The sequence below is a fragment of the Brienomyrus brachyistius genome, chromosome 10 (genome assembly GCF_023856365.1).
Source record: "Brienomyrus brachyistius isolate T26 chromosome 10, BBRACH_0.4, whole genome shotgun sequence".
Taxonomy (NCBI): domain Eukaryota; kingdom Metazoa; phylum Chordata; class Actinopteri; order Osteoglossiformes; family Mormyridae; genus Brienomyrus; species Brienomyrus brachyistius.
Window position 1 is genome coordinate 4,461,444 of NC_064542.1, and position 9,005 is coordinate 4,470,448.

The following is a 9,005-nucleotide window of genomic DNA, read 5'->3' on the forward strand; positions in this document are numbered from 1 at the left end:
CTTGGGGAGCACAAGTGGGCGTGTTCTGGATGAGGACTGTAGTGCCAAGAAGGAAATATGAAAAAAATGGAGATCTTAGGGATAATCGGATGCTCTCTATAGCATAGCTAATGTAATGCTTGGCCACTCCAAATGTTTCCCGATTCAGGTCCCAAAAGGCTACTTGTTGTTTATGGAAGAAGATTGCGTTTGATTAAAATGTGTCCTACACAAGTAAAACTAAATATCTTATGGAACAGACAGACAGACAGACATTAGATAGATAGATAGATAGATAGATAGATAGATAGATAGATAGATAGATAGATAGATAGATAGATAGATAGATACGTCTGTACATACATATATGCATACATACATACATACAGAAACGCATACATGCATACATTCATATCATGTCTTCTAGCTGTCTTTTTCAGGATGCTTCATATACTTCCTGTGTTGGATATCAGGAACAAGGACTGTGAGACCAACCATATTCCCTTCTGGCCATCAACTAGCTACTGTTTCACATTCAGGTCTTGGGGATTCCCTCCTAGAGAGAAGGATGAGTAGATATGAAGAAAATACCTAAGGTCTTTGTCATTTTAGTTCAAAATGTGGTTTATACTCAAAGACCTCTGGCCTCACGCTGTCCCGAGGTTACCACACCTGAAGGTCTCCTCATCGGAAGGTCATTTAGACCCATCTCGGATGTCTCTCCAGGATTCACATTTTGGTTAGATTGCATTATGAGCGGCCTGCAGAGTGGCTACAGCTCTCATGTTTCAGTCCTGCCGCCGTGTTGTGTTTCGTTTGTTCCGGCACTTTGCTGCGGTGGGCACTAATTCGGGTCCTTTACTGTGGACTGACAAACACCAAGTCTGTTTTTATATATATATATATATATATATATATATATATTTTTTTTTTTTTTCCCCTCCGTGCAAAAGCTTCCTGAACTTTGATCAGCTGTTATCGGTCGTTGGAAACCCGCCTGCCAGATGTGTGCCATGAGCAACATCCTGTCATCCCCTCTCTGTTCGGCAAAATCGAGAGTCAGCTTTCAATTCCCCCTTTTATTGGTGGGGGGGCTGACATCCCTTGCTGGCTCCTTGCAACAAATGAGGATGAGTGGCAGAGGAGAGCCGCTGACACCCGCTCGCGCACAACTTCGGGGTGGGTGGAATATTTAGAAGTAATTAGCTGACAAACAAACGGTTCTGAGCTTCTCCCCGTCACTCGTATGGCCTTGAGGAAGACTGGCAGGGGTGTTTTGTTTTCTTGTTCCATTGTTCATTTCATTTTGCTGCCTGTTCTTCCCGTAACAAAGTTGTCAAAAGAGAAGATGGTTTTAAATGACATGCACCCGACGGCTTGTTCTTCAGCTGGAACAAGCCGAGGCCCTCAGCCCTGGCTCTCCCCGCTGAACCTGAAACTGGGGAGCAGTGTGAGATCCTGCAGGTTAGGACACTGTGGTCGGAAGGTTGATGGTTCAAATCCCACGCTCAGTAGACTGATCTGTCCGTCGTCCCCTGTGTCAGTCCCTTCACCCCCAATTGCTTCAGGGATTGTCTGACTCTGCTTTTTTCAGCCATCTCATCCATTCCCCCCTCATTATTTTATTTATATTGTCCAAAAAGTGACTTTTATAGTATTAATTTCCTTTGAAACAGTGCTGGATCTGGAACAAAATCATTAAGGGTGCATCTGTATAATTAGTAAGGGGGCACTATCCATATTTACATTTACAGCATTTATATAACCATATATAACTATGCCACAGTCATGGAGTGACTAACTTCCACCTGAGGGAGCATATTATTAATTTGAGGGTACTATGTATCCTTAGAACACCCAGGTTTGCTTTACACGTGTTTTATTAATTGTGCTTGGTAACCATGTGACCTAAGCTTTACGATTTGATTGGTCTCTGTAGCTGCATGAGCGCTAACTGCCCGTGTGCTAACCACGCCCCCTCGAATGACATGTGGCCATCTGCTTGGGGTGCGATCATTTATGGAATTAGCGCTTCTCTCTCCAGTGCTAGCGCCATGGACTCTGGGGCCATGAAAGGCACATTTATTACTTCATATGGTGTAATGTGTCACCCTTTCTTCTCCCCCCCCCTCCCGCCCCCCACCCCAGTCGCTCTTAAATTCAGATTTCCACATCAAGAGAGCCATCGCGTCGCCGAAATCAAAGGGTGCTATGTGTCTTTGAACTGGCTGATGAAGAGATGAAAAGGGCAGGCTAGCTGGCTCCGCGTTTCAGAACACTTCCCGTCTTTCCAGGTTTACCTGGATGAAAGCTGCGTCTCGCACCCGCTGCCCGCTTCGCTCGCTCTCACCTCCTTTATCACTACACCACTCAGCTGCTTCACGTAACTGGCCCGGAATCAAAATTAAAAAATTAATGAACGTTTTAACGACGGGGCAGAAACTATCAAAGCCTTTCCCAAGATGATCTACAGAAATAAGCACATGCATGGGGCAAATTGAACGGAGAAGGACGATTGAAAAGAGATGGACGATTGACAGTTAGGTTGCACTGGGCTGAGCCCAGGTTAATACTGAGTCCATATTTACCAGCTTTCAGACTGGACGAGGTGGCATGGTGCTGCAGTGCTTAATACTGTTGCTTCCCACCTCTGGGACCAGGTTTTGAGTTTCTTGAGGTTTTTCAGGGTCTGTGTGTGGAGTTTGCATGTTCTCCGTGTGTCATTGTGGAATTTCCTCTGGATTTCCCCCCACAGTCCAAATGCTGATGTTAATTGGAGTAACCAAATTGTGCATGTGTGAGTGTGCCCTGTGATGAATTGGCACCCCATCCTGGGTTGTTCCCTGCTTTGTGGCCATAGGCTCCGAACCCCCTGTGACCCTGAATAGGGTAAGTGGTTACAGAAAATGGAGGAGTTGTTATCTCAGTTAGAGCCCAAAGAAGCCCTTTACATCTCCTGACTTGAGGCTGTGCATAGTTAAAGGAAAAAGACCCCCAAAACAGATGGGCTGTCTCACGGCATTGTGGCAGAAAAATATCGCGACCATCTTCAGATGATTGAGAAAAAGTTACGGGGCTAATGCCTGAAAATGATTGCTTTCCTGAAAAAAAATGAGGCTGCTGAAGAAAGAGGCTCCTTTGTCTGATTTGCACATACCTTGTTATTCTTCCTCCCCCCCTTGTTTTGATTTTTCTGCACATCTCCAGCTTCATGTGAAAGGCTTGTCATCCGACTCATTTCAGTACTACATGTTTCATTATAGGTGATTGACAGAGGGGAGTTAAATCTCTGAATTAGTCACCAATGTGCCTCTGCTTCCCAATCAAGGGGACGAGCACTGCTTTGATTAAAAGAGAGAGAGAGAAGGAGATAGAGGGAGGCATGCCTTTGATTGGAGCCAATAATACAAGCAGGAATTCATGTCAAGAGTAACTCGAATCGTCACCCAGGTGATCTTTTGTATATTGGCATCATCCCAGTTGAGGGAACCTAGATGTGTGCTGCTCAGAGGTTTACAATAAATGATCTCCACATTCCACGTCCTCCTTGGGTCAACTGTCCGAGATCAAAGCTCAACTTGTTGGTCTTTTGTCATGTACCTGTCATGAAGCGTGGCAAGAGAGCTGTATTGCATTCTGAGTTTTCTGCATGAGCCACAATGGGCAAAAATCGTCCTAATGGGAAAGAATCCTAGTTGAATTGATTAGTCATAAGACTCAATAGTAATCAAGTTAGGTCAGGTTGGGGAGCATGCAATGGTAGAGAGCTTGCCACAGCTGCCACACCTCGGGATCCCAGTGGCGACCCCCCCAGGCAAGCACATGGTGCAGTTCCACCGTCTATCTACCACAGCCAGGTGCTACGTGGGTGTCCCCTTGGTCTCGTCAGCCGCTCAGGTCCTCAGCAATGAGGATCCTAAAAGTTAAATCACCCTCAGGGAATTGTGCCACAATAGTAATCAATGAGACCCAAAAGAATCCTTTAAGTATCTTGATTAGAACAATTAGGATGTCACTTTTCTTAACTGAAAATATGACACCACTTACTTGGCATCTCTACTACCCCCCCCCCCCCCCAATGACAGCTGAGATTTGTTCTGGTAAGCATATACAACATTTGTGGCTAGCAGGCAAATCTTTCTATTTTGGAGCTTTCTAGAATTTAAATCAACTGTTCATTCTTGACCTAACTGCACCCATCTCCCTCCTGTTCTCTCAGAGATAAAACTGCAGCCCACACTGGTTTGTTAAGCAAGTCTTCCGGGAAACAGAACTTCAAGTTCTACTGCAGCTCCAGGGTTATTTTTCCAGTCTGTTTCTGAAAATTTGCTAAGATAAAGTGCCCTGTGCCATTTACTTCTTTTTCAGGTACTGACACAGGAACCGCTGAAACGCAAAAGTGGCCTGCACGCAGAGTGAACTTCCTTGAGATGTTAGACTATTCCGTCAGCGTTCATTTTCCACAGGTGGTATAAATTTGGCATGCCGATTTAAGGATTTGGCACGTAGCCATTTTTGTAGCTGAATGAGAAGATTATTTGTTATGGTTTTTGTCTGTGTCATTTTTTGGGATTAATATTTTATATTAGAGGTGACTTAGCTATCCCACCAGGTCACTAGGCCTTTGGAAATGTTCGGGAAGTGGCCAGAGATGGAGAACGCCTAGAGGGTATTAAGGATTATACTACGTAGCCTTGATGTTGTGAACTCCTTCCAAGACCCACCTCCCCTTGGCCAACAGAGCCGTAAGTGAGTGGAAGTGGGCATGGCAGAGGCACCATTGCAGATAGGCTGCCAGTAGGTGAGGGTCTGAGTGACAGGCATTAACAAGAACCCTGGAAGTGGGCTCAGGCAGGCATTTGTGTGTAGAGAACGAAGGAGCACAAACTGGGAGATTTAGCAACAATGGCTTCCATTGTCGATGGCTTCCAGCGCTGTATGTCTGGTATGGAAATGTGGATTAATTCCACCGCTAATAAGAAAAGTGGCGCAAGTCCTCCATCCTCCCCAGCGCTATGGTCATGACCTTTGACCTGCCTTTTTGCAGTGCATGCTGCTCCTATTGTTGCTGCGGTATATTTATACCTAATTCAGGCAGGTTTTATGTAATGTGATAGATGTTTCTTAGACCTGTTATTTATGGCATAGGACAGTTGATGTTAAGTCCACATGTACATGTGTTTTATCATGGTGTTAATCTTTACCATGATTACACTTGTCACGTGAACTTCTGAGGAACTGTAGAACTTTCTTCCAGTGCAGCATTTATTACATTTATTATTTATTTGCTTACCAAAGGCTTTTGTTGAAAGTGGTTCATACAGCGGTTGCTCCAGCATCATCTGATCCTGCAGACATTCCTCATTTAAGGCCAGTGAAAAGCACGAGGGGTTCTGCTATTTCCCCAAACCCATCCTGGGAAGCCTGCTTGAGGTCTTCAGGATCATGGCAGAAGCCGCGGGAAAAAAACAGAGAAGCTCCCTCATCCAGTCCTGTTTACAAATAGCATTGGTGTTTTTCTCAGAGATTTACCCACTCTGTGTCGTAGAGATACGTACAACTACTCTGATCAGATGACTCCACATGACAACTGGAGAGACCTGTCTGGAAGTGCCACATGGTGACAGAGATTTCTCCTCCAAAGTTACCACTTCTGTTGGTGAGGAAACAAAGCTGGCATGAAGGGGGGGGGCGATATGTTCACCTCAGCATATTTGGGTCCCAGGGGGGATGGATGTTCTTTCTGTCTTTAGCCGCTCATGTCACAGGAAGCTGTTGTTTGACAGCTGGACAGGCGTTCGGCTTTGCACCATATGCCGTGTGCCAGGAAGCAGTGGAGAGAGGGAACGAAGGCAGAGGGGAAAAGAGAGAGAGAGAGAGAGCGAGAGAGATGGAGTAAAAGGAGGGGATGATGGAAATAGAAAGAGGGTAAAAAAGTAAATGGAAGGCGGAGAAAGAGAAGAGTTAAAGGAAGAGAAAGGATGTTAAAGAGGGAGAGAGAGAGGCAGACAGAGAGAGAGAGACTGAGGAATGGAACAAGACGTGTATGTACCAAATTTAAGGTTTATGTTTTTAAATATTATGTTGGTCTTGATACACTACGAAAATTCATATAAATATGTGAAGGTTTCAGCCAAGAGCGTAGATTTGGGTAACGAAGGTAGGGACGTGACCCTACCAATAATTTGGGAGTACTTTGTGTGGGGCAGGGGTTTGGGGCTGATTTGGTTGCCCTTGGTTTCAGTTCTGCTCCAGGTTCTGAAACATCTTCAGAATGATCATTTTAATGTTTCATTTCATGATTGGTTAGATGCAGTTTTGCACCACACAATAAATTAATGTTCCTCTTCAGCACAGTGAACTTGTATGTAAATATAATAAAAGAAAAACAATAGATACTGCAGAGGTCCACTCATTTATTTGTCATTCAATTATCATTTGTCTAGAGGCCTAGAGTTTTATACAAAAAAAAAACGTCCTTGCAGTCTTCTGCGCTTAAGGCCCCGCCTCTATAACTAGATGTATAATTTGTAAAACAAAAACCAATTCCGAGGTAAGCCTAGGCTAAATTCAACTTATCTGATTCTTCAACAACTACTTCCTTTGTATTTGTATTGTTTTATGCCATTTTGATTAGTAGGAGCGAGATCATTGTAACTAAACTGCTATTGTTTTGAAATATGTCAGTATTTAGGATTCTGATTGTAATGGATTCCAGGCAGATCAGCCTTCGGTTTTGCCTGGAAAAAAAACTGTGAAAAGACGGCAAAAGCAGCAGTAAAAAAGAATGAGAGAAACAAAAATGGAAGGTATAAAGATGGGGGGAGGCAGTGATACTGATACTGAGTGGGGAGCATATTTGCGTTGGGACTTGTTTACCAAGAGGTCTGGGCGAGACCCAGAGGATCAGATAGTCAGCTCGTGGTACATGGGATCATGTTTTGTTTCATTTTGTTTTTTCCCTGATATCCCTCTGTTTAACCAAACCAGAGAAACACGGCTGTGTTTATGCGCTTCCCAGCTTCACCTATAGCTAAATCACTCGCCTGCTTTCCTAGCCCATCCGTGCGATCAGACCAACGAGCGGAGACACTCTGAGCAACATGATGCACAGAAAGCCCTCGGCTGTCCATCGTGAGAAGCCTGTCAGTGCCATGTGAGGGCGCTCTAATTATCAGGGGCGTGGCTACTGGTGGGCTCTGCCCTCTGTTATACTCAAGATACTTAAAGCATTCATTTATGTCTCTTTGACTACTATTGAGTCTTCTGGACAGTCAATTTTTTGCTCTTTTTGGTCTTACAGAATAGCCTGCCTATGCCCCCCCCCCCCCACCACCACTCCTCCACAAACACCTTTGACACAATTTGATTACTGGTGCCCATGCAACAACCCCAGATGCCCATCCTTATAATGCTACTGCAAATTATCCTAAGGTCTGTTGCCCATCCTTATAATGCTGCTGCAAATTATCCTAAGATATGTTGCCCATCCTTATAATGCTACTGCAAATTATCCTAAGGTCTGTTGCCCATCCTTATAATGCTGCTGCAAATTATCCTAAGATATGTTGCCCATCCTTATAATGCTACTGCAAATTATCCTAAGGTCTGTTGCCCATCCTTATAATGCTGCTGCAAATTATCCTAAGATATGTTGCCCATCCTTATAATGCTGCTGCAAATTATCCTAAGATATGTTGCCCATCCTTATAATGCTACTGCAAATTATCCTAAGGTCTGTTGCCCATCCTTATAATGCTACTGCAAATTATCCTAAGGTCTGTTGCCCATCCTTATAATGCTACTGCAAATTGTCCTGAGGTTTGTTGCCCATCCTCACAGATTGAGTGCACAGAGGCCATTCATGAAAGTGCATTTGTAATTCTGTAAAGTGCTTTGCGTGGCAAGTGCATACTGTCTAAGCGCTTATTCTTTTTTCCCTTGCAGCACATTATTTTTTAAATTGTTGACCAAGGGGACACACCTGGCTGTGGTACTTTTTCAGTGCTGGCTCAAGATTCTACAGAAGAGGATTAGGGCCACCATAAAAACATTATTTGAATTCTGACATTAATCTGACTTTGATCTCAGAATTCCGACTTTAGAAAAAAAAAAAGAATTCTGAGAAAAAATTCTGAATTCTGAGTCACTCAAATAATATTTTCATGGTGGCCCTAATCCTCTTCCATAAGATTCAGAAATTGCCCGTCTCAAATGCGTACATGTAAAGCTCTGTAATTTTGAGCATGATTTCCATGATTTTCATGTAATGATGATGTTACTTGATAATCTGTAATTTTATTGTACATTTTACCCACTATCATGTAAATGTTAATACTGTACTCCGATATGGATTTGGATATTAGTGAACTCTTACAATAGTCTTTTGCTAATATCACCTCTTGTACTGACCATTATGTTCATCTTAAAATCTTTTGTTACTTCATGCAGACTTTATAGGGTTCAACATTAACATTCTGTTCTCTCTCTGACAACAGAGAATAACTGAATAAACAAATATTATGTGGCAAAGAAGGAGACTATTTCCTGGGACCTACCCTTGTTTCTATGGCAACTTCATTACTCTGTAGTCGATACAGGAAGATGTCTTTGACCTGTGTTATTGCCGGCTAACCTGCGTTTGGAGACAAGCTAAGGCACCGTGCTGTCAGCTTACGTCCAATCACCAGGGCTAATAATAAAAAAAGAAAACATTCAAACCAAATGCACCATTATCCACTCTTATCTGAATGACTGGACAGATAGCTTTCATCAAGCTGTTGACCTCCTGGTTGTCATGGAGACCACCTCCCCAAGTCAGTAGCTCTCAGAAGTGGAGAGAGTCCCAGGGAAGCTGGGGGGGGGGGGTGGTGGTAAGGGGTGTTGACTCGGGCATTGTTTTCCCCGTCGAGAGGGCAAAAATTGGCTCAGGAGGGCAGTAAATAAAAGAGTTCTTCCCCTATAAGGGTGTGGAGATGGACTGGCGATGACAGGAGAAGGTCACAGAAGCAGAACTCAGCAATGAT

General features: G+C 43.8%; 1 long non-coding RNA gene across 4 annotated transcripts; it reads left to right on the top strand.

The window, feature by feature from the left end:
- Window positions 1-5,929: 5,929 nt before the first annotated feature.
- LOC125751166 (uncharacterized) lies at window positions 5,930-8,513 on the top strand. Of its 4 annotated transcripts, none has more exons than XR_007400537.1 (4): window positions 5,930-6,023; window positions 7,038-7,124; window positions 7,283-7,757; window positions 7,927-8,513. It is a non-coding gene; the product is annotated as an uncharacterized LOC125751166 (long non-coding RNA). The 4 variants fall into 4 exon arrangements; XR_007400536.1 differs by having other exon boundaries at window positions 7,283-7,413; XR_007400538.1 differs by lacking the exon at window positions 7,927-8,513 and having other exon boundaries at window positions 7,038-7,135; window positions 7,283-7,910.
- Window positions 8,514-9,005: the final 492 nt, after the last annotated feature.